Source organism: Sciurus vulgaris, assembly GCF_902686455.1.
Source record: "Sciurus vulgaris genome assembly, chromosome: 8".
Lineage (NCBI taxonomy): Eukaryota > Metazoa > Chordata > Mammalia > Rodentia > Sciuridae > Sciurus > Sciurus vulgaris.
In genome coordinates this window covers 3,147,269-3,173,401 of record NC_136468.1, presented here as the reverse complement: position 1 = coordinate 3,173,401, position 26,133 = coordinate 3,147,269, and positions in this window count along the sequence as shown.

The window sequence follows — 26,133 nt, the reverse complement described above, 5'->3', positions numbered from 1 at the left end:
GACCGTGTCTTCCTAATGCTCCAGAGGCTGGTGCAGGGGCACGGGACACGGTGCAACCCACACACGTTGTCACTTCTTGGCGGCCCGTGGGACTGGGGGCAGCTGCACCCACAGCCCTTCCTGCTCCTGCTAGCTCCTCCTTTAGCTTTCTCACGTCTGCGGCCAGAGTGTGGAAGTCCTGCAGCATCTCCTTCTGGCCACCCACTCACTGAAGCTGGAGGATTAAGCACAGTGAGACTAGCAAGGGCTCCGGCTGAGCCCCCAAGCGCTGTGCAGAGGGGCTCCCTCCCCTGGCTCCCTTTCCACCAGGCCCCGCAGACTTCAACTGCCAACCTAGGCACAGACCTGCAGCCCCCCTTGGTTGTGGCTCAGTCTCTAAGGCTGATCCCTCGAGGCCCCCTTGCCACTCTGTTTCTGGCTGGAGGCCCGATTCAGGGTATGCGGTACATGAATTCTCTCTCCTTTCCCTCCTGTCCTTCTGACTCTAAAGTTTCAAATCTGATCCCACCTGCCTGTGTCCTCGAGAACCTACCCATCATTTCCTCTCCCCTTTACTTATTCGACTTCTCCTTACGGGGTCCTCAAGGAAGCCTTATGTAAGCTCATGCTTTTATTAAACACCCCACGTCATAAATTGCAAACTGCACCAACTCCAGTCTCCTAACCTCTCGGGTTCCCCGTGATCAGATCTCTTGAAGGAACTGTGTTGAATGTTTCTCTCTCCTCACTCCCAGATCCTCAGCCCATTCTGACCAGGCCTCCCCTGACAGTTCTCCACGCACCAGTGACCACCATATTATTAAAATCCACCAGTGCTGACCCCCAGCAGCCAGTGACACTGTTGACCTCTGTCCTTCATGAAACACTTCCTGCCGGGCATCCAGGCAGGGACCTGGGGGCTCTCTCTCTGCACGGCATGGCTCATTCTCTCAGAGGCTCTCCCTTGTGCCTGTGGGGCCCCCACTACAGTTCCAGTGTGTGCCCCAATTCCCACGTAAACATCCTCACCCTGATGAGCTGGCGCTCGGAGGTGACTGGGTGGTGAGGGTGGAGCTCTCTGTGGGATTACTGCCCTTATGAGGAACCCAGAGCACTCTCACGCCCTTCGCCCTCCCTGCGAGGACACAGGGAGAAGCTCCACCTGCCAACCAGGAAGCGGGCTCGGCAGACATCCAATACGCAGATCCCCTGAGCTGGGACTTGCAGTCTCTGGAACTGGGAGAGATGGGTGTTTCCAGCTGAGCTGCCTGGTCCGTGCATGTGTGCTGGGCTGAGAGCACCCCACTCCAAGGACTCACTGCCACCTCTAGCTCCACTGCCTTCAGAGCTGCAGCCCTGGTCAACGTAGCGCTTAACATCTCTTGGACGCCTCAAAGCTCCGCAAACTCAACTCTCCAAAAATCAAACTCACATTTTATGCTCAAGTGTGGTTCTTTCTATTATTTTCCACATCACTGCAAGAGCCATCCATCCAGTCATGCAGGCCAGAAGCTTGGACCGTCACACCTCCTCCCTCTCACCCTGGCTCACGCGGCATGTGTTCCTAGTGATCTGAATGACCTTCATGTGTCCATCTCCATCCCACCCGTGCATCAGTCCCAATGACCCTCCTCAAGAGTCAGTCTATTGGAGTGACCCTGCATCCTACCTGAGCTTCCCCCTTTCCCTCCAATATAGTCCCCAAGCATATCTTCAAAATGCAAATCTGATCATATTCTGCTTTTTAATATACTCCAGCAGGTGCCCCATTGCATGGTCCAAAATGCCATGTCTGACCACCTGACTCACCTCTCCAATATCAAGCAGTTCATATACCTGTAACTGGAGTTTCAGAAAAAGAGGAGGGGGATGGAAGGAAAACGTTTGAAGAAATAATGACTAATATTTTCCTTTTCTGATGTAAAATGTAAGCCAAGAACACCCCAAGCTGAATAGCCCAAAGGAAACAAACCAGGGCACATAATCATCAAATCATGGAAAGCCACCAGCTGGGAGAAAATGTTTGCAATTTATGCATCTGATGAAAGACTTGTAGTTAGAAAATATGAAGAACTCCCCCAACTCAACAATAAGAGACAAAAAAAATCCCTAAAAACTGTAAGGATGGGCAAAAGATCAGAACCATTATCTTACAAGAGAGAGAGTGTAGCAGTCTGTAAGCACATGAGAGAGGATCACCACTTTGAGTCACTGAGGAAAAGCAAATCAGAGTGACAGGGTCCTACAATTCGTCCAAGGATCCAGTGAGATAGGTCACATGGGAAAGACTGTCAGCACCAGGTGTGGCTAAGCATGGGACAGCTACCACTCCTGTGCGCTGCTGCTGTTAGTGCCAAGTGGAGCAGCCACTGTGGAGAACGGCCTTGCGAGCTTTTCCTGAAGTCAGTCCTTTACCATATGAACCCAGCAATTCCACGCTCCGTATATTTACCCAAAAAAAAAAAGTACAACCACAAAATTGCTTGTAAATGTTCCCAGCCTTGTTAGTCCTAAAACTGCAAGCCAGACACAATACAAGGCCCTTTGCTTCACGAATAGCAAACCCAGTGTGGTACGCCCATTCGACGGGTGGATGAGTCTTGGAAGCACTCTGCTGACACCTTGTTAGAAAGGTGATCGCGTTTATGGGAATCTTTGGAACAGGCAAAACTGTAGCCACAGAAACAACAAAAGCAATTGCTTGGTTTCAGGGGGACCTTTCTGGAGTGACAGAAAGTGTAATACCACACTTGCTTGACCATTACACAATGGTGACCATCAAAACTTGTTGAACTGTGCACTTAAAATGGGTATATTGTGTTGCATTTAAATACCTTAATAAAATTGATTTTTAAAGTGATAGGAAATTAAGTATACTGAGAACCAGTTTTCTCTAAACCAAGACTATTTTTTCTAACCTCCATATGTAATTTCCACTAATAATTTTTTATGTTTTAATAAACATTAAAACTCTCATTTAGAGTTCTTTGGAAGATGTGGAGCAGGCAAGTAATATGGTCTGGTTTATAGTTTTCTTTAGAGACTTTATTTTTTAAAGCAGGTCTAGGTTCATAGCAAAATTTATTGGAAAATCATACTGAACCCTATAAATATGTATAATTACTATGCATATATTAAAAATAGGGACCAGGGGTATAATTCAGTGGTTAAGCATGTGCTTAGCAGTCAAAGCCCTGGATTTAATCCTAGAACCAAAATAAAATAAAATGATAAGTGTATAGTGTTCCCATATACCCCTAGCCTCCCAAATGTACAGCCTCCCCCATTATCAACATCCTCTTCCAAATTGCTCCATCTCTTAGAATGAACCCAAGCTGACTCATCATTCCCACCTGGAGTACACAGCATAAGTTAGGTTTCATTCCTGATGTTGACTCTGTGGGTTTGAATGATTATATGATGTGCATTTTTAAGTGGTCCCTCTTGATGATGGATGCATATGAGTCAGGTTTCCAGATGTGGCAAGCACCACCTCCAGCTCACAGTGTCCACCCTTGACCTGATCCACTCCTGCATGCTACCCCATTATAACCCGTGCACTTCGAAGTTAGCGACTCCAGGTGCAGGCGGATCTCAGAACCCTCCACCAAGGGGCAGCAGGATGTAGCTTATGCCCCCAAGAGTAATACAGAAGATGCAGGGGGAAAGTGTTTTAGTTAGCTTTTCCCGCTGGTGTGACTAAAGGACCCAACGAGAACAATTGTAGAGGAGGAAAAGTTTATTTAAGGACTCACAGTTTCGAAGGTCTCAATCCATAGACAGCAGATTCCTTTCCTCGGATCTCAAGGTAAGGCAGGATATCATGGGGCAAGAGTGTGGCGGAGGGAAGCAGCTCACGTGATGCTCAGGAAGCAAAGAGAGAGACTCCACTCACCAGATACAAATACATGCATCAAAGCCGGATCCCCAATGAACCACTTCCTCCAGCAACACCCGACCTGCCTCCCGTTACCAGTAAATCCCATCTGGAATCAGTCTACTGATTAGGGTGAGGCTATGACCCAATCATTTCTCCTCCGGACCTTCTTGCATTGGCTCATATGTGCGCTTTTGGGGGACATATAAACCACAACGGAAAGTCAGATCCTAGTGGAGCTGGCAGGACGGGAATGATGCCGTAGTTGACCTCCAGGCCTAGGATCAAGGACCAGAGAGGAGTAGCTGTACCCACCCACCGCCCCACCCTGCCCCCTGTCTTGAGCCTAGCTTGGTGCTAAGGAGCACACAGCCCAGAAGGCGGATCTTAAGTTTCTATGGCAAAACTCAAGAGGAAAAAGAAAAAGTGCGCTCAAAATTTATTACAGGCCTAAGGCATGGGAGCGTTAGACTCCCGAATCCTTCATTTCTTAACGCCCGCATCTGTAGGCTGATGGCCCTGGAACCACACTGGTGTTTTGAAGTACTGTTGACACCGGCCCCAAACCCACCTAGCCAAGCTGCCCACTGGGTGGGTGGGAAAGTGAAGGCCGCCTGTCCTGCTTGCGTCAGTCACAGCATGAGTCCACCTGGGCTGCAGTCCTTGGCTCTCCCACCTTCGACCCGGGAGATTCCTGTGTGCTGGTGCTGAGGCCTGGCCCTGCGGCTGCGCACACAGGAGCCAACCCGGACGTGACTCTGCTCCGTGCCTGCTTGCTTTCAGGTGTCACTGGCGACCCAGTCTTTAGAGTTGTTTTTGTCAAAATTGGATTAAAGCTTGCAAGTTCCCCCAGGTGTGCTGTGAAAATTGATGTCTACCCTTTCTGAAAGACAGTCACTTCTAAAAAATGTCACAGCTATTTCTTTTGTCATTTACTTGTCTGTTTTTGAATGATGTGCCCATGCTTTATTTCTGAGTTTTTCTCTTTTGACTATGAGGTGTTGCTGCCTGCCTGTGGGAGACGGAGGCCACCTCTCCACCCACGCTCTCCCTCAACGCTCCTGTGTTACGCCTGTCAGTCCCTTGCTACTGGGCTGCGCTGAGTACCGTTGCGACAGCTGGCTCACAGGCGCGCTGGTCACGTCCACCCCTCACACAGCCCTGCCCTCCTGGGCTCATTGGCTGTTTCCTGGGTTTCTTGCACTGTCTTCCCTGAGGTCAGGGAGGCAAGTCCCTCTCACTGGAGTCTTTGCTGAGGTGAGTCTGTTGGGTTCCTGAGTGTCTGGTCCCATCCGACGCCAGCTGATTCCTAAGGTTCAGCCGCCCCTTCACCCTCCCTCTCCACCTTTCCTATCTCTCTGGATGGATCCCTTGTGGTCTCCTGCCAACATGTCCCTCTTCCTTGGTCTAGCTTCCCTTTTGGGGGCCAGCCCCACCCGAGTCTCCTGTGGAAGCATGCACGGCGGGTAAGAACTGTAAAGTCCTCTCTGAAAACTAAGGAAATGACTTCTATTCTACACCCAACCTTGGTCAATTTGCTGGATACAGAATTCCACACTGGAAAAAACTTGGTTTTAAGGATGTGGCTTCAGGGTCCACAGCTCCAGCCTCATTTGTGAGACTGCTGCTTTTTAATCCTTTCTACAAATGTTGAGAGGGCTTGCCGCCCCGGCCCCCCATGCCTTGATTTTGGACTGGGCGTTCTGGGCACTCAGGGAAACTTCCAGTGCAGGAACCTGAGTCCTCTGGCCCTGCCATGAGTGCCAGAGCCCCAAAACACGTGGTGCTCAAGTCGAAAAGCAAATAAGATATATCATCAAAATTCATCTCTTTTATCTTATACTTTTAAAAATGCAGGTGAAGACTCACACGTGCAGCCTTGTTCTAGAGACGTTGTCAGGAATCATTTCTCTGAAAACTTCTTGCTCTTTTACCTCTTCCTGAAGTCCAGGCTACTCTATCGATAGCCTTTGTTTTTTGTTACGGAGCTGGGGATTGAACCCAGGGCGCTCTACCCATGAGCTACATCACCAGCCCTTTTTATTTTATTTTATCTTAAATTTTGAGACAAGATCTCCCTAAATTGCCCAGGCTGGGCTAGACTTCCACCCTCCTGCCTCGGCCTCCCAAGTCACTGGATTACGGGCGTGTACCACTGCACCCTGCTCTGTGGATTTTTTTTTAAGTCCTTTGCACTTTCATGTAGACTTGACAGTGAGCTTTTTCTTTTTTATTTTCTGATTTTGTCCTTTTTTCTACTTTCTTGAAGAATTTTGAAAAAATTTGTCTTCTACTGAATTTTCTTTAAAATTTTACATGGAAATTAATAGACTTAGGCAAAAATAGAGAAAATAGGCAGCTAACCCGAGGTACCGTCATCTGCCTTGACACCCTTGGCTGGCGACACTTCATCATGCACCCCTAAAAGATGGCCTCTGGGAAACACCCAGTACCGTCGCCACGACTGACATCACCAGCGCCTCGCGTCCCCTTGTTCGTCGCTTCCTGCTGCTAAGATCTGGGGGTCCACTTTCTCCTGTGTGTCTTCCCTTCGTCAGACGGCATCCTGCTCTTCCCTGTGGTACAGGGCTGTCCCTGATTCGACGCTATTAAAATGGGCTTCCAGTAGCTCTTCTTTTCTCCACATTGTCTTTGTTTCTCATGGACTTTGTTTCCCTGTTTGTGTCATCCAGGTGTTTGAGACTTTCTCCAGGTGACCCATGATGCCTCACTGCAGCGAGAGGAGCTGGTGTGGGACCCTTAAACCGGACTGTGGAAAAATGACTGCCGAACGGATCCAGGGGCCCTGGAGTCTAATTTGAGGTGGCTTCCGCACAAACACCCTCATGGCTCGACTCTGACGATGAACCAGTGTTAGCTGGGAAGTAGCATCACAGAATCCCCTGAAGTTGGTCTCAGTCGCCCTTCCACGGAAAAAAGTTGCTCAGATGAATGGCCACAGCTTCCTTGAGGGAAACCCAAAGAGTCGCCGTTCTCCAAGTTATTAAAAGAGTCTCCCTTCAAGTGTACCTACCTCCCCTTTTATTGAAAGGGCTTCTCAGCAAATTTACTAATTCCCGGGAGCTAGGTGTGGGACTGCCGAGTGATAGCTATGATGACCAGCTGTGATAGATCAAAGCAGGTCCATGCTCACCAGAAAGGAAGCTGTGGTTGTTCTGCAAACCCAGGAAGAGAGGAGAGGGGGCTTTGTCTGCTGTGCAGGTGGGTCCTGGGTTCCCTGGACTGAGGGCTCCTCAGCATCCCTATCCCATGAGTGTCACCCCTGATGTTCCTTGGCCAGTGCAAAAGGAGGGGAGTTGTCACACATTGCTGCTGAGGAGACCCTGGGAGGGCCAGGGTGCCAGCCATGTGCTCTGCCCACCCTGGTGTGGAGGAAGCACGTGTTGGGTTGAGCCTCGGTGAGCCCGGGTGCCTGAGCCACTCCACACGGCTCAGAACAGGACGGAGGGTGGTCAGCCTGGCCGTGAGCTGCAGCATGCATCTGTCCTGCAGCATGATCTTGCCATCAGAAGCCAGGCTGGGATGCAAGCACAGACATGGGAAGCCAGCTGTCCATGGGTGAGGACACGTAACGTGGACCTCCCTGCTGGCATCAGGTGGTACCTGAGCCCCTGGGCCGAATGTGACATACCACCGCTTCTGTTCTCACCCTCCTCAAGAGTCAAAGTCACCGGAGAGCGACACAGGGCTGGGGCCTTCCAGGAAACTGAGGCAGCCTGAAGAGCCCTCTTCACAGCCTGATTCTTGCAATCAGGTCAGAAAGATTTCAGATATGTCCCTCAGAGTAATAGGCATGAGTTTATGAGAAGGGATGGGAAAGGGTCACTCTCAGGAAGAGAGTGGGTCCTCTCAGAGAGGAGAGGGACGGTGGGCCTCTCCTGCCCTCCAGTTTTATTGGGGTTCTAGGGAAGCTTTCAGAGTCCCACCCAGGTCCACTTCTTGACTTCTGACTGACAGCAGGATGATATCAGACTCTGAAGTGCCCCCTGCCATGACAACTCTAGGTCACTTTGGCCATGCTGACTGGTTCTAACTGGATTCTTAACCATAAATTCTTACAGATTTTGTGGTTAGGAGGAGCTACCCTTATCTCCCTGAGTTCTGGGATCTGGTCTGTGAGAAGTCACAAAAGTTTCCCCCTGCAGGGTAACTTGGGTTTCTCTTATCAACATTATTTTGGGTCCTCCTTTCCCTTGAAGATAGCAGGTAGCTTGCTGAGGAATGTGGCATACCCAGCCACTTAGACCAGATGGGGCTGCAGGTGAATTATTTCTTGGAAAAGAAAGCATGTAGGGTAGGGGTCAGCCCCATTTTATAGAATTATTCCCTCATGCTCCCACAACCCACATCCCTCTGTCCCCTCTCAAGAGCACCTGATTCTCCAGTGTTGGGTCACTGCGTCACAGGGCAGTCTGAGGCCTCTGTCTTTCAGTCTGCCCTTGGCGGGTGGCTCCATTTCTCCCACCCCAGACATGGCGGAAGGCCACGATCCCCAAATAACCAGGACTTCTCTCAGGAAGGGGAAATGGATTCTTGTGGAAATGACAGTGAAAGAAAGAAAGAAGGAAGGACAGACAGGGGGTGGGAGAGAGAGAAAGAAAGGCAGGGAGGAAGATGAAATGACTCTTCTATACCTTTCTTGTTTAAAAATTTTCTCAAAATGTAAATAGGTTTATTCTTTTTTGATTATAAAAATAATGCATACCAGTATACCATATTTAAACAATTTAGAAATATATTTCAAGTAAAACCCTACCTCCGGAATGTGGTCTTTGTTAACAGTGCATTCTACAGTCATGTGTAATTAATTAAAACAAATTAAGAAATTTAAAAATCAATCAATAAATAAAATAGTAATCTATTTTAAACAGGTATTAAATAATACTTTCACACAATGAAATACTATGTAGTCATTCAAGTTTTTTTTTTACTGACTAAAAAATATCCACTGTGTTCTTGGAAGTAAGCTATCAAGAGTGTTGTATGAGATGATCCCACTTTTATAAAATCTAATGTGTAAGACATACACGAACTCAAGAAAGATATCACCAAAATATACCTTTCTTCTTGTGGGGGTACGCAAAACCTAAACATGAAGACTCCTGTCCTCTTTTACTTCAAAAATGTGATCCAACCACTTGTTTCCCTTTGGTGTAGGATGGGACTCAGGACATGCCACACCAAGTGACTGCACAGTCAAGCTGTGCCTCCGGACACGCCTCTGTACATCAGGGTTTCCTTCAGCTGGCTATTTTGGGGAGCAGCAGACCCAGAAAGCTCTCTGGGAGCAGAGAAATTCACATCCATGAAGGAGTCTGCTGGTGGGGGTGTCTGGAATCAGCCTGCCCGTGTTAAGAGTCAACCTCAGAAGGATCACAAGTGCCTGAGTCCCCACCAGAATCCTCATGCCCCATCTCAGAGAAGAGGACAGGTTGCACTCACACCTGCCTGGACCACCCTGTAAGAGAGCGGCTGTCCTCGGGCGCACTCACATCCCCAGAGAGTCATTTTACAAGCTGATTTCTCTCTCCTGCTGATCTTTCTTCTCATACTGCTGTGTGACTCCTTCAACTCAGCTGCACTCCCCATTCTTCCCTCAAGTTCCGTGGACTGGGGAGGGGGGTACCATGTGCCTGTAATTTCTCCACTTTTGCACATTAACAAATTTGTGCCTTTCCTCGTCTTTAGTCTAGTGTTGGTTCATCCCAGTGAACTCCTGGAGAGTGCAGGGGAAGTTCTCTTTGTCCCTACAATGTCATGGCTCTCCCATAGCTAACTGAACCCTAACCTGAGTGGCCACCAATAGGGGTACCTGGTGATTGACCACTACAAACGAAACTTCAGCTGCCTGTGGGGACTGCAGTAAGAACTGGTCTGTTCGCTCTGCAAGATGGAGTTCTGATTGCTCCTTTCTCTTCTCCTCGCTCCCTTCTGGAATGAAACCCCATCTTGTGGCTGTCATGCCCATGTATTTAGAAGCCACTCAGCCTGTTTGTTTCTCAGACTCAGCTGGAAAGAACTTTACCTCAGGGTAAGTCGGCTCTCCAGATCCACCATTCTTGACGTGGGCCAGACTTAGAAGACACTCCCGGTTTAGACCCTGGAGCTGATCCTGGGATGAGTTACGATTCTGGGAGCTCTTGGGATGGAGTGAATGTGTTCTCAAGTAAGGGCTTGCCGCCCAGCATGCATGGAAGCCAACAATACTACGGCTTTTGGGTTTTGCAAAAAGAAAAAAGTTCATTGGACGGTCAATCGTCTAGGAGGCCAGAGGCTAAGAGTAGAGCTAAAATCTGTGTCCCATCAGTTAGTAGTGGTGGGACTGGTAGAAAGGGAGAGATGAGAAGCTGCTCGCAATGGGGTGGGAGACGGAAGGAAGGCAGGCCAGCAGGCCTTGCGGTTCTTCAGAGGTCGCACGCCCCTTTTGGGGGTAGAGATCACCTTCTGGGCAGGAGATTTTGAACTTGTGATGTCATTGATGGGAAGAACTGCCTCTGCTCATGCCCACTCTTGAAAATCTCGTTCTAAACTGTCCTCGAGTGCATTCTGGAGGCTTTTCCTGAAAGCAAACTTAAGAGCCTTGCTACTGAAGGAATTTACGGCTGGGTGTGCCCAGGCCTTATCCAGTTTCAAAAGTATTTTGCATACGTGAATCAAGGGTTTTCAGGTGCCTAGGCAGAATGCTGTGCTCTGAATGTGTCACCTCAAATTCAAATCCTCCCCATACTGGTGACAGTATTAGGAGGGGGAAGGGGGCTCACAAATGTCATTAGTGCCCATACAGAAAGTCCTTTGAGAGCTGCCTACCCTCTTCTGCCATGTGAGGACAGGACTGGGGAGATTAAGGAAAGAAAAGTGAGAAGATCTTATGGAAGAAAAAGAAGGTGCCATCTATGAATCAGGAAGCTGTTCCTCAGCAGAAAACCAAACCTGCTGGTAACTTGATCTTGAACTTCTAGTCTCTGGAACTGGTATAAATAAATTTTTGTCACATAAAGTCACCCAGTCAATGGAAGTTTGCTATAGCAGCCAAATGGACTAAGAACACACACACACACACACACACACACACACACACACACACACACATACACGGTGAGAGAAAGACACCCTGAGCAAAGGTTTGTACTGATGAATACAGTAGACTCATTTTTGTTTTATTATTCATTCAACCTCTGGAAGCTTGAAGGTTTTTCGAAATGAGTTGTAGGGAAAGATGCTCTCTTCATTGCAGGTGGGGGGGGGTCTCTGCCATGCTCTGGGTCTCCCCAGACTCGGACGCGGTTAGCCCAGTTTGTTTACCCATCCCTCCACATGTCCCTTTTCTCAGTTTCCTGCCTTCCTGGTCCCCTCTCTGTGGAGTGTCCCGGGCCTTAATATCACTTGCTGCCCCCCATGAGCTACATCCCAGCAGGACCCACAGCCTGGTGAGTCTCCTCTAGTAACTGCCTCTCCTTTTACGCTTGCTGGGGAGAGCGGGGCAGAGTGGATGCAGGTACAGGTTACAGCTGCTGAGCAGAAGTTCCAAGAGGACTGACAGTCCAGGTTTGCTGCAACTATCCCGGTTTTTAAAATTACATATATGTGTGTGTGTGTGTGTGTGTGTGTGTTGTGGATGGATACAATACCTTTATTGTATTTATTTATTTATGTATGTATGTGGTGCTGATGTTCGAACCCAGTGGCTCACACGTGCTAGGAAGTGCACTACCACTGACCACAACCCCAGCCCACTATCCTGGTTTTGCACTGGAAAGTCCTCCTTTTGGGAAACCTCTTAGGTCAAAGCAAAATCAACTCCCTAAATCACCTCTGTTAAGGAAAGAAATGATTCTGACCATTGTTAAAGTGGTAAGAAGGACTTACTCTAGACTGCTGTGATAGGGTACCGTGAAACAGGAGGAAGTGCGGCTGAACTGTGAATACACCAGGGGTCAGGGAGGGAAAGTCACCCAGAGAGCACATGAAGGTTTAGCAGTGGTCACCTCTCTGTGACTTGTCCTTTGACTTTCTCTCTCTTTGCCTGGCCTTCTAAATTCTTAAAGGAAAACTGGGCCTAAATGATTAAGATATTAACTGCTGAATGATCTTTTTTCACATTCATAGAACCCAGAACATCTGGTGACTTTCAAATAACATCAGACTGTGCAATACCCCTTTATTCTTTAATTCTGTGCATTAACTAATACAAAGCATGTAAATTGCTGTGCTGTGTCACTTGTAGAAAAGTAGTGTTTGTCTAAAGAAGTTTAGGAACTGGCCCCAGGAGGTCAAAATCGAAAGTCAATTGCGGTGCTCCAGCCAGAGAGGACACACACACAAAAAGGGAGGGACACACACACTGGTTGAAGACCACTACACCCAGTCTTCCTGGCCCTGCACCTCCTTCCCAACCCTATAAAAACCTTTTATGTACCTGAGTCCCCAAGTTGGTCTTTTTTGAGGAATGACAGCCCCCGATCTTACAGTGTGCCAGCTCTTGAGTAAGCCTGGTTTCCTTTCCACCAACTCTCTCCTCCCAGGTATTGACTTCTGAGCAGCAAGCAGGTGGACTTGGGTCCAGTGATAGAGGGGCGGGGGTTTCTTACTAAGCTGACCTAACAGGATTCTTGCTGAAGACAGGCCAAGGGCTTCGATATCGAAGGTGGAGGAGGAGTTTGACCAGATGCCAAAGGCAGGCCAACATCAGGGGAGAGGAAGAACTTCTAGGCAGACCAAAGACCAAATGGCAGGTTGGGGCTCGGGTGTGTGGAAAAGAGGGATGGGGGAGCCCAGCGACACTCAGTGGGGAAGAGAGTATCACCTCCCTGTGCCTGCAGAGGCCATGCAGCTTATGCGGGTGCCCACGGGGTGCTTCTGCTGTCCTAACGGAGGGGTGGCTTCGCAGTGGGACTGTTCACCTAAGGACAGGGTAGCAGAGTCGGCCCTTGCTGTCTGTCCTAAGCGCCATGAGCTGGGGGCGGAATAGGGTAGAGCGTTCAAGGTCTATGGTGTGACCTGTCAGTTTTTCTCAAACATTTTAGCTGCGCTGCCCACCAGGATTATTTGACAGGTATCTGTCACCTTCAGTGACCCTCCAGGGTTTCTCCTGACTCTGACAGCAGAGCCCAGGCAAGTGACACCGCCGTTCACCAGTGACGAGTCTGCTCCCTCTAATGTTGAATTTGAACACTAGAGAAGCAGCCAAGGCAAGCATAGTAAGCAGGCTTTATTTAAAGGTAATAATACAGACTTCTCCCGGCAGGAAGAAGGGGGCCATGGCTGATGTTCTAGAGTCCCAAGAAGTGAGCGCACCCTCCATCTTTTATAGGTTAAGGTCTCTTTTGTTCTCCAGTTCCCTCCCCCCTTACCTCTCCTTCCTGCCTAGTGACTAGGCCTGGTTTTGCAGATGAGATGTAAAAAGTGAGAAGCAGATGGGGCAGGGGGAGGGCCAAAGCGATTCAACCAGGCAAGGGCCCAGAGGGCATTAGTTAGCAGCTCCTTGCCTGCAGTCCTTGATAAGGGCAGGTAAATTTGGCTATCAATGGGCTCCAGAGATCCTTGACATTCCATTCTCCCAGGGGTAGTCTCCAAATTCCAGAGGCAGATGGCTTTCATGGCCTCCATTGCCTCGATATGACCTGATCCCCTATTTCTACACTAACTGCCTGTCCCCAATTCTGGCTTCACAGGGACAAAGGGCCCCTTGATCCTGCCTTGAAGCAAAGCCCGTAGATCTCCCAGAGTCTGGATAAAACTTTAGGAAATGGTTTCCAGGAGCATGGCAAGAAGCCAGAATAGGCTTTAGGTAGATTTTGAAGAGAACATGACACATCTAAGGGAAGGGCCATTCAAAGTTTCGTGACCTAAAGAAGATACAATGAGAATTTTCACTTTAACAGGATTACAGGCCTTGAAAAGACATCTGACAGAAAGATTTACTTTACCTTGAAAACTCAGTTGCTATTCATGGAAAGCTGTCACCATAGTCATTAACTAGGTATTAATTGTAAGAACCCAGAAACCACTCTGGACACGGGAACTCACATAAGAGAGTTTATTAAGCAAACAGGCAGAGTGTCCCTACAAGATAAGAGAGAAAATGAGAGGAAAAGAGAAAGAGCGCGCACCCAAGAGAGAGGGTGAAAGCCAGGAGGAGAGAGAGAGAAAATGGCGGAGGAGCCATTCTTCAGCAGTGGAATTCTGCTGGGCTAACAAGGGACCAGTGATGGAGAAGGAGACTTGCAGGCTGACTGCTGAGCCAATAGCGAGCTAGGATGCTCACAGACTGACAAGCTAGGCTGCAAGTTGGGGCGGGGAAATGGCTGCAGCTAAAGGGCGGGGGAGCAGCTTTATATTATATTATATTAATGTGACTGGATGCAAAGTGGTTCAGCAGGTTTAAAGTAAGAAAATCAGGGGAAGGGGAAAAAATAACAGAATGAATCAAACAACATTGCCCTACGTAAATTTATGATTTTTAATTAAAATAAATAAAAAAAAAGAAAGAAAATCAACAGTAGCTACCTGGGTTTTCTGCACTGGCTGACGGGAAACACCTTAGAAGCACAAAGCTTAACTGTGGACGGAGGGCTGGGGTGCCAGGACAAGGGCAGCAAAGACGGGCAGCAGGCTGGGCGTTCCGGGTCAGCCTTGGTTCCTATACAGGAGACACAGTCGTCATCCTCTGCTTGGAAGCACAGCTTGAGGCTAACAAACCTCTGGTCCCTTTGTCAGCCCTGAGGCCTATGCTCCTGGCTGCACTGCAGCGGGGACACTGTTTGGATCTCAGCTGTGGACGTTTAGAGGGTACTAGAATTGGTGAGTGCTAGGGCATAGTGAAAGATTTATAATGATGTTAAATTTTTGAAAAGAAGGAAAAGTCCCATGGAGCATTGACAACCAGGTTTACGCAACCCCTTGGTCCTTACCTTTCTCTGCCACGTGGACCAGAAACCTACACACACATTTTATGGCTTATTTTGTAGCAAGCACTGACCACATGAAATTCTTGCCAATGACATGTAAGTTGAAGTGTTCCAAGGGGCAGGAGGTCGCAGGAAGAGCTCAGCAAGGCAGAGCAGAGCAGAGCCTCTTTCTCCCCTCTCCTTCTTCCTGTTAGTGGCTGAGGTGTTTGGACATGCAGCGACCAACTTGCAACCACAAGGTGGCAAGCCAACCTGCAGAGTGTCATGCAAAGACAGAGCTGCCACCCAGAGGGTGTCACAGCCCAGCCACAGCCCTAACCCTTGACCTCAGGCTTCTTGTCACGGGGATGATCTCATTTGGGAATGATCATTTGTTAGCAAATGTGTTACTTGTGGCCAACTGCAGTCCTGGCTTAGAATGACTACAAAATGTTGCATGAAGCAAGAGAAGTTGCATGTGCATGTGGTTAGTGACTCACAGGATTTTATTGTCATAATTTATTGCAGTATCAAATATTGCCAATATGTGGCATTCTTAATACTTTAATAGAAATGATTTAAAGATAATTATGAGCTCCCAGTTTTGCACAAAGTGGTTACTGCTGAAGGAAGTCATTAATCTGAGAGACAATTTGTACTGGAAAATAACAAGCTGCTTTTATTTCGAAGTTTTCATTAGAGTATAATATACACTGCATGAAACAATATAAATACAAATTGTCATGTATAATAAAGTGTACAAGTCATGAGTGAACCTCTCAAGCAACATCGCAAGTGAACCCATTTGTGCAATCAACAAGAGCATTCCCAGCCTGTGACCCCTTTTCCAGTCTCCATCCCCCACAAAGGATGTGTTTGGTTTGGATGTGAGGTGCCCTCCCCCAAAGCTCTTGTGTTAATTTGGGGATATTTGGAAGTGAAATGATTGAATTGAGAACTGCAATCTACTCAGTGCATGCTAGTTTGAATGGCCGGGTGGTAGCTCTAGGCAGGTGGGGTGGCTGGAGAAGGTGGGAAGATGTCCCGGAAGGGCTCCTCTTCCTTGTGGCCCCTTCCCCGTCCTCTCTCTCTCTGCTTCCCAGCCACTTTGTCCTGAGCAACCTTCCTCTGCCACAACCTTCTGCTAGGATGTGCTGCCTCCTCTTGGGCCAAAAGTCAGCTGACCATGGACTAGATCTCTGAAACCTCAAGACACAATACACTTTCCTTCTCTGAGTTGTTCTTGTGGGTATTTTGGTCACAGTGATGCAAAGCTGCCTTCTGCAGGGTGACTAGCCAGGCTGACTTCCATATTAGAGACATTTTCCTGCTTTTAGGTTTAGATGCATGGAATCCCAGGTTAGGTATCTTCCAGTCCCAGTTGGGTCTGTGAGATCCCTCCATGTTCATCCGTCTAGTGCACAGCAGCATCCCAGGAGTGAGGTTCCAGGTGGCCACGTCCTGCAGAGGGCAGTCAGGTGGTGCTCGGTTTCCCACTCTTAGGAACACACTGCCACATGCCTTTCCACACATGCCATTTGATGAACCAAGGCATGCTTTCCTGTTGGCTACCAGGGCGGGTGCTGGCCGGGGAATTACTGGGCTGTGGGGTTTGCATGTTCACTTTCCACGCGCAGTCAAGCCGTTGTCCAGCCAGGTTGTGCTCCTTCACCTGCCCTGGAGGCACGCCGTCAGTCTGTGATGTCAGTCATCCTGGTGGATGAAGAGTGCTATTGCAAGTAGTTTTAATTTGCTTTCCTTGGTTAGTGAGGTTGAAGGCTTTGTTATATGTTTACTTGTGTAATATATGATGTTTCTTTTGTATTTTTGCTCGTTTAAAAAATCCTTATATTTGTACACATTACACATGTTTAGTGGCTTCTTGGCATTGGCCCCAGGGTTTGCCTCCCCTGTGACTCATCTGGCTTTACCCTGGAGTTCTGTACTGGAAACTGCTGCCGACATCCCCATCCCTGTTGCCTTCTGGGTGTTTCATGGCAGGATCAAGGCCTGCCATGAAACTGAGGCAACATGGAGACTCCTTTTCAAACCCCCTTCCTGCAATCATGCCGGAAAGATGCAGACACATGGCTCAGAGTAACAGGCATGAGCTTTTAGAAGGAAGGGAAAGGGGAAAAGGGATGCTCTCAAGGGAGGGTGTGGGCCTTCTCAGAGAGGAGGGGGTGGTGTCCCTCTTTTGTCCTCCAGTTTTATTGTGGTCCCAGGGAAGTTTCCAGGGAACCCAGCCTAGGTCACCTCTCGACTTCTGACTGCCGGATGACATCAGACTTTCAAGTCCCCACTGCCATGGCAACTCCAGACCTCGTTGGCCCATGCTGACCAGTTCTAGCTGGAAACTGTTCTTACAGCTTTTGTGGCTGGGGGAGGGAGGATGATCCTTATCTCTCTGCGTCCTGGGATCTGGTCCGTGGAGGGGCCACCAAAGTCCCTCCCTCCAGGGGAACTCGACTCTTCTCACTGGCATTCAGGACGTGCTGCGTTTCTCCTGCAGACAGCAGGTGGTTTGCTGAGGACGGTAACAGCTGTGGACTTGAGCCAGCAGGGCTGCAGGTAAAGTGCTCCCACAAGAGGAAGCGCATGGGGTCAGCGCAGTGGGCGCAGTTCACAGAGCGACTCCCTCAACCCTGCTCCGCGCCCACGTCTGACTTCACTCATTAGGTGTCACGTTTCTGATGGGCTCAGAAAGCACTTTTCACCTGGCTGTCTTTCCCCTAAATCATGTCACTCTGGCGAATGCCCTTTCTTCGTCTGGTGGAAAACCCCTTGTGCTTTACTCCTTGTTCTGAGGCCTCAAAATGCAAACAGGGAAGATAATTGCCAGAACAAAAACACATCGGTAGTTGTTTCAGAAATAATACCTGCAGTAGAATATTTTTATTACTGTTTTTAGTTTTGTTGCCAAAAGCTTGGTCCTTGTCCTGGAGGCCAATCCAATCACGAGGACACAGTTTTGAGAAAAAGGAAAAAAGAAGGTTTATTGCTTTGCTAGCAAAGGAGAAGCACAGGGAACTCCCCAGAGGCTGTGATTCTGCCCAGCAGCAGGAACAGGGGGCTTTTAAAGAGGTGACTCAAAGATTACATTCCATGTTCTAATTCCGTGTTGTAATTCACTTGTTAATTTGGGAGACAGTCATTTCTGAGATCTTCTGGTACCATCTAAGTCTGGATTGCTTTGTTCCTATGGTGGGTGTGTGCTCAGGGACAGATAAATCTGCCTAGGATGGGGAAGAAGGGTAACCCTGTTTCCTTTGAGATTAGGGAGGGGTGAGATTAGGGAGGAACAGGAAGAGAGAAAGAGAAAGAAACATGTCCTTTAAAAAATCAGCTGTAGTGGCAGAGCAGCAGGGGCCATTTTCAAAGCATAAAGTGGGCCACTGCTACAGTTTTAGATATGTGCGCACTGATTTCTGATCACGTTTGATTTTGTTGAAAATCATATTTTTATGCACAAATGTCTTTGAACTTGCTTCAAAGTATTTTCCCCTTTTGCAATTAATTACAGTAAAAACTATTGGGAAAAGCCTAAGTATTTGAAATTTAAAAGTTTGAGACATCATGTTCTAAAGAGTAATGCTCTCTTTCATTTACACACATTTCTTTTTCTAGGTAATGTACATTCAAATCCATCCCATAAAGGAACTACAGCAATCTGAAATGCTTTCCCTGTGAAAATACATTTTTGTAATGCTAATGCTAGAGAGAAATACATTTGTTCTGTTGACTTTGGGGATTCTGAACCCAAATACCTCAAAATTTAATTGTGTTTATTGGTACACACACACACACACACACACATTTGAATATTAGTAGCATTTGCTTAGCGTTATCAATGTATTATTTTCCTGAATGGCCGAACTTAACCTTGGAGAGTCTCATCGTTCCCACGGGTGGAGGACAGCGGGGCCCATCCTCCTGTTCCGGCTCATTTTCTATTCGGGTGCTCCTTAGTCACTGGTCCAAACGCCTCAAAGAGTGGTCACATGGCTTGTTTTCCCCTGGAACAGCTAGAAGAGAAGGGGATGCTTGGGGACAGAAAATAAAAAGGCTGTTAAGACTGTAGCATGATCCTCGCATGACACAGGGGCTGAGAGTCTTGGCAGGACAATGAGAAGAGGGGAGAAGATGAAATGAGACAGCAATGAGGCCAGAACGTTGCATAGAGCCCCGTGTTTTTCCTTGACCCCGCTTTCCTCGTCCACTCGTTCGTGAAGGGCAGGGCTGCTCACATTCCTTCCCAGTTGCTGCTGGCTGCTGAAGGGTGAGACGGCCACAGGGGAGGAATGAAGGGAAAATCTCCTTCCCAGACCAGATTGTGCAGTTCAGGACTGGAGCCTGCATAACAGGAGACCAACAGGAAAACCTGTGTTCCTTTATTGCAAGTTTTGCACGACCCAGGAGCCTTCAAGAGGCACGGAAGACCTGAAGAAATAGGGAAAGTTGTGCTTTCAGTGTTAGGTCTGATGGAGAAGTGGCCAGTCATGGAGAAACATAGAGGGTGATCAGCTGAGGCCCTGAAACTGGCCAGGCCGGTGTTCAGATTCCTCTCTGTACTCCTGGTCTCAGAGGTGAGAATGTTCCCTTTCTCTGGGCGGAGGGAGGCACCTGCAGGGTCAGGGTCTCAGGGCCTGCTTCGTGGAGGAGGGGGAGGCGAGCCTGCTCTTCCTGCTCCCTGTTTGGGGTAGGTGTCCTGAGCCCATGGTTACACATCCTGCCTCGGGTAGCAGCTGGCTCAGCTGGGGCGCTCAGAGCTGGGGGGCCAAGTCCACAGCACTGCAAGGACTTGGATCTGGGTGGGACCCAAGAGCTTATTTTGGAAAATGATTTTCAACTATTTTAAGAGCAAGATCTTATTCAGTGTGGGATGGTAAAAGAGGCACGGCTCCTGTCCTGGATGAGGACATTCTCCTGGAGCCTTCCTGGCCTCCGCCGGGGCGTGCACATGTGTTGTGTGCTTCCTGAACCTCATGCAGGCAGAAGACAAGGAGAAACGCAGGCCATCCTCCCCAAGACCTGGCACCTCTGCTCCTGTGCACCTTTTATTTAAAAGGTTTTCCATGTGTTGATGCCAAATATATCAGAGTGAGTGTCTCTTGATGAGAACATGTATTTGAAGCAGGAGGGATGGAAAGGGAGTGAACAGTGCAAAGGCCCCAGGTAGATATTTCCGAAGAGGCACATTGTGTGTTCTTGTAAAGATATGACATAATTCTAGATCCTGTTCCTGGGGCTCCTGGTAGCATGCTAGCTTACTAAGTTACTAGGTGAGAAGGCAAATGGAAACGCAGCCTTTCCCTATCCCTTTTGACAGATCCCACCAGGATACCTGTGTGTAAGAGGCAGAAACTGCCCCGGCCCAGCCCCAAGGGTAACTCCTCGGTTCTGTGGCCTTTCACGAACCAGCAACTTCACCAAATAATGGGAGAAAAGATATAAAGATAACTATGGCTCTTGCCCTTGAGGGAACCTCATCTGAAGAGAGCCACATGTCGCAACAAAGGGTCTGCTCTGCCATTTAGAGTTCGCATTCTTCAGAAATTATGCCCCGAACACTTGAAGGTGCTGAACCTGCCAATCTCCCTCGTCTGCTGATTCTAGAACCAAGTAGGCATCTAGACCTCTTTCTGCAGTTACTCCAAAGGTTCTTAGGAGCCTCTTGTCCCTATGCACCCCCCACACACCACACTCTCTCTCCCTATCTGGAAACGTTGCTCTCCAGTCTCAGCACATGCAGATGGTCTTCTGCCTGTCCTATGCCCCATCCATTCTCTCTCCTGCTGGCCCCAGGGCTGCTCTGAACACCACTCCCCTGGACCCCTTTGACGTTGTCTTCGGTTGGTCTAGTGGATTTTTAGGTGCCAGTCTAAGGAAGATGAAGTGTGTGCTAGGGTGGGAGAATTCACTGGGCAGGCTGCTCTCCCAGGACCTGGGAGTCTCTGGTGTGCTGGGGTGAGCCCCAGGTCCCCTTGATTGGATCTGGTTCAGTGCAAGGTTTGGACATTATTCAGGAACCCTGATGTCCCACTGAAATGGAATCTGAGCCCTCAAAGCAAGCCAACTGTGAAATTTTAAATATTGTAATAGCTACATCTTTAAAAAAGTATAAAGAAAACTATGAATCAAATTTAGTGAACTATGTAAAAAATGTTATCACTACATCTAATCAATATAAAAATCATTGATGGAATATTTTACAATCTTTTTCTCACAGCAAGTCTTTGAAATCTAGTGTGTGTGTTGTATGATTACGACACATCTCAATTAGGACTAGATATATTTCCGGTGCTCAGTAGCCAGAAATTAATTAAAATAGAGAAAGAATCAATGCTTACCTTACCTTTACTACAGTAACTATAATTCAAGGTACTAAATAGTTAAGGAATACATTTTTTACAAAGCATATTGAAGAAGAAATCATAGTATATCACCATTTAGTAGCCTGAAGTGAAATGATGGATCTCAGAAATTATTACTAACCATGAAGTGGAAAACTGGAGGAAACCATTATGAATCCACCCCACTGACAACACCTGGCCCCATCATCTCCTCACGACTGACCGTGTGCCTCCCAGTGAAGGGACACACTATCCAGGAAGTGACTGGAATCTGAGGAGGCCTCCGAGTCTCATTCATACTTGATAAGAAACTCGTGCAGCAGAGGAAACCGCTGAACTTTACAATTCCAGATGCAGTCAGCTAAGTCAAGAATGTGGGATTTTGGAGCCTGGACACCCACTGGTCAGCAGAGCAGTAGCACAGATGTCCCCAGGGGGACTCAATCATTATCTACATTTCAAAAGATCTCTGGGCGATTTGCATCCACTTTGAAGCTGGAAAGACTGACATGGTGAGCAAATGACCAATCCTCGTCCATGAATGTATCATAAGAATGAAAATGAGGGACAAGGAGCCCAAGACTGAAAGACGCCAGAGACACATCGACGCAGCGAAGTCTGCAGACATGTCTGCATCCCGATTCCAACCAATCAGCTCTGAAAAGTAGTCAAAACGTGAACATTGTCTGAAGATTTGCTGATGGAAGGAGCCCATGATGACTTTTGTTGTGACGGAGCGTGTGACTGTGGAAGGCATGGCGTGTCTTCCTGCCTTCCTCCCCGTGTGCGGGGCTGGAACCAGGCCCCGCTTTGTTTTCCTGCTTCAGGGTTCCGTCAGCTCTCCCGTGCTCTGTGTGAGCCCTGAAGGAACTCGACACCCCAAGCAACACCAGCTGGCCGTTATATTAATAACCTGATGCTTACTGCACCTGCCATGGAGGAATTAGCTAATGCCACAGATCTCTAGGTCGGGAGATGAGAGACAGAACCCAATAGAGGTTTCTGGAAGGATGTCGAGTGGTACAGAGTATATTAGGAAATCCCCTTTAAAGAGAAAGGATGTCACCTTAAAGAAAGTGGCTTGACATCTGCCTTGTTGGATTTGGGACTACCTGTGGACTTCTCTGGCCTACTCCCCAGGTAAGTCATAAGGCAGGTGGTTTTAAGGGACAAGTCCAATTGTACTGGAAGCAGGCGAGCCAGCTATCAGGAACAGGATGGGTGGATCTGCACAGAGGCGCCTGCTCAGGCACGGGCCGAGGCCAGGTGAACATGGCAGCTCGATGGTGCCTGGGAGCACCACGTCCAGCAGTCCTCCATGTGCCTGGACACTCCCCTTTCCTCAGTCACTCTAGTATGTGGCTGCAGGTCATTTGGGGCAGGGCTAGCGGAACTGTTCTGGTAGTACTCCCTGCTGGTTCCTTCCTTCCCGAAGGAAGGAACCTTTCTAGTCAGCCTGGGTCTCAAAGGCGCTCAGGTCTGGGAACTGAGCTAGGGGTGTGGCTTTCTGTCAGAGCATCGGCCCTCAACCTCCTCCAGTCCAAGTTTTTCTGGTTGGGTGGCAGAGGTTAAGTCACCCCTAGTGATGGCCTCTATTCTGTCCCTGGGGATGCAATGTTCTGCGAACTTTCCCCGAGGCCCTGGGGTCAAGCACCCTTGGCCACACCTCCTTGGTCCTGTGGGAATCGTGAGCGCTGACCTTGCTGGCCAAGCACCTCTACCTGGTCTCTTGCTTGTGTTGTGACATCTGCGTGGATATTCTGAGCTCACCATGCCAGCCACCTCTTGTCCCATCCTCCCTGGCTTCCAGGGAGATCTACCATTGAGCTTTCTGCCAGTCTTTTTCTAATGGCCATGGAGAAGGGGCATCCACTGTGTCCCTCCCCCATGCACCCTGAACAGCCCTCTGACCGTGAGCTTTATGTAACCTAAGACCTTAGTGCATTTTCTGAGACCGGGTAACTGGTAAGTGACAGAGGTCTGGGGCAGAGGCCTCCTGCCAGTGTGGCTGGACAGAGGGCAGCCCGTGCTGAGGCAGACCAAGAGCGCCAGCTCCGTCTCTTCCCCTTCTTGCCAGGCCACGCAGGCTATCGTGAGACCCTACCCTCATCACCCCATCAGATCTCCATCACCTCCCAAAGGCGCCACCTTCAAATGCCATCCCCCTATGATTGGGGAGGAAGTTTTCAACACGTGAACTTTTCTGGAACAGATTCCGTCCGTGGCGATCTTCTTCCTGCAAGCCGCCTTCACTCACATTTCATTTCTTCCTCTCCCACCTGCCGAGGCAGCTCACTAACTCACCTGCCGAGGCAGCTCACTAACTCTGCCCAGGTTCCCAGTAGCCCTCCTGTGGGGCCCTTGCTGGGGCAGTAAGCCCTGTGTCCTGACAGAGTGCCCCAGAGCAGTGGAGTCTTCCTTGTCTAGCTTTATGTTCTGTCCGCTTGGTCCTCTCCCTCCACCTCTAATCCCTGGGGCCCTCTCCCCTTGACAACCTTGCAGCCCCTCTGTTTGGGTCTGCTTCTCCCTCATCAGGCCCACAGCTTCCTGACAGGTGAGGCTGGGATTTAACACTTTCTTTTCACTTTCAATGCTGGGGATGGAGTCCAGGGTCTCACACAGGCTGGGCAAGGGCTCCATCATTGAGCTGCACCCCAGCCCTGACCCCTTTTAGTCCTGAAGCCAGGGGAAGGGAAGGGAGTGAATCCTGGGTGGAGTAGGGGAAGAGCCCTCTGGAGCAGCTGCTACCTTGCAGGAGTGCCAACTCTTGCTAGGGAAGGGGTGGGGGTGCCCTGAGCCCCTCTGGGCTTCAGGGGCTTCTCAAGAGCCCATGTCCATCCCCTGCAGAGAAGAGCTGCCTTACAGAATGCACTTCTCTTCCTGGCTTTCCTCCAACAGCGTGCACAACGTTTGAGTTGGGACCATCTTCCAAAGAGCCAGGGGACTCTAGTCATGGAAAATAGCTTCCCCGCCCCTCCCCGCCCCCCTCCCCGCACAGAGTATCGTACCTGTTATCGCTCCCCCCACTGACCAACAGGAACCATGTCTATTTTGGAAGTAACCTTCTGCAACACGCCTGATGATCCGCTGACACGATCGTTGGCCTGTTACCAGAACTGGTGACAGAAATGTAAGCTGGCTACTCCCCATTCCTTCCCCATGGGCTGCTGTGTTCTTTCGCTTTTATCCAGATACCTGAAGAACGTGAGGGGAAGAAAAGCAAACTAGGACCAACGGTGCTTTCTGCATCTGTTCTGAGAGTGAAAGATGCCAGTCGGTTGACTGGAAGTCTTGCTCGCCCCCCATTCTCCCAAGAAGGTACTTCAGCATTATGAACGGGGCAACTGCTTGAAGATGCCTGGTTAGCTCCTTACAGCACAGGAAATCGCAAAGCTGAAATAAATATGAGTTGTCCTGTTCTTCTAGCATCATATATTTCAGATAGTCTCATCTCAAAAATTCTATTGGAGTACTTTGTCCAATGGAAACATAGCTAAGCAATGGGATTTTGCTGCTTCAGAAAATCAGTGATCGTAGGCCTTGTGTTTTATGCGCACCTCAGCATGAGCACTTGCCAAATGCTCTCAGAGATGTTAGCAGACCGGAAGGACCCACTTTTTTTTTTTTTAAATAAAAATTTTTTAGTGATAGATGGACATAAGATCTTTTATTTTAATTTTAAGTTTTATGTGGTGTTGAGGATCAAACCCAGGGTCTCATGCATGCTAGGTGAGCACTCTACCACTGAGCCACAACCCCAGCCCCAAGGACCCATCTTTGAACGACAATAAGGTCTTTTCTGCGGGGAGCTTAGATTGCCTCTTAGGCTGTGTTCCGGGGAAACAGATTCGGAGGCAGGAATGGAGGGCAGGCTTCCTGTGATCCTCTCAGGGATAAACCTGTGGGGAATCGAGGAAAGCAGAGACGCAGAGGGAAAAGCTGACCACACGTGCTTGGAGGTGGGCCTCAGCCCATCCCTCAGGGAGCTTCCAGCAGGAATCCCTAGCAGAGCTGACCTGAGCTGAGGCAAGGGGACCAGACTCTCCCCACGCAGCCACTCACTGTTGGGTTAGGCAGGTGGCAGGGCGTGGGCAAGGGACCACCCTCAGGGCTCTCTGTTCCACCCAGGCCCGCACAACACTCCATCTGAAGCCCCTTCCAAGGAGGGGAAACTGGTCCATCTTGTAGTTAAAGTGAGAAAGCTGGGCAGCCACAAGACTCCAGATCAGGAAGGGGAAGCCCCAGCCGCAGGCATGCGCAGTGGCCCGTGACTGCCCTGCCGTCTCAGGAGAGCTGCGCTGCACTGGGATCAGGCCAAGCTGTCCTTCGTCACGCCCCCATCTCCTCACCACCACTTGCGCTGGCCTGCTAGCCTATTGGCATAAGCAGTCCACCGGGAACAGGTTTAATGGGACTGTTGCCATGACACCGGATGGAAGCTTCGCTCCGTCTAGGTCCACAGCAAAGGGGCTGCAGACACAAGTCTTGAAGTTCAAAGGCCAGATGACCTGCAGTTCTAATGTCCAAGGGCAAAAGAAGGGTCTCCCTGCGTCAAGAGAGTGCATGAGAGACGACGCCCCTTTCCTCTGCCTTTTTGTTCCTTCCAGCCCTCAGCTGACTGGACAGGGCCCGTCCACACCGACAGGGCAGATCTGCACCCCGTCCACTGACTCACCCACCAATCTCTTCTAGAAACCTTCAGAGACACACCCAGAGAGAATGCTTTAGCAACTATCTGAATGTCCTTAGTCCAGTCAAAGTGACACTGGAGCTGTCCACGACAGCGTGTATCTGAAGCTTCGAGGCTCCTCCCCGCGGGGCACTCAGCGTAGCCTGACCGTTCTCTTCGCGCCCTTCGGGCCCCGTCAACAGCCTGCAGCTGACTCGTGCTGCCAGCGGCAGGTCTCCAGTGTGCTGCCGTGGGACCCCTCTGTCTTCTTTGACGTTATCGAGCACCCCAAGGCACTTTCGTTTCCATGAGGTCTGTTTCTATTTGCTGGAAGATGCATTTATGTGG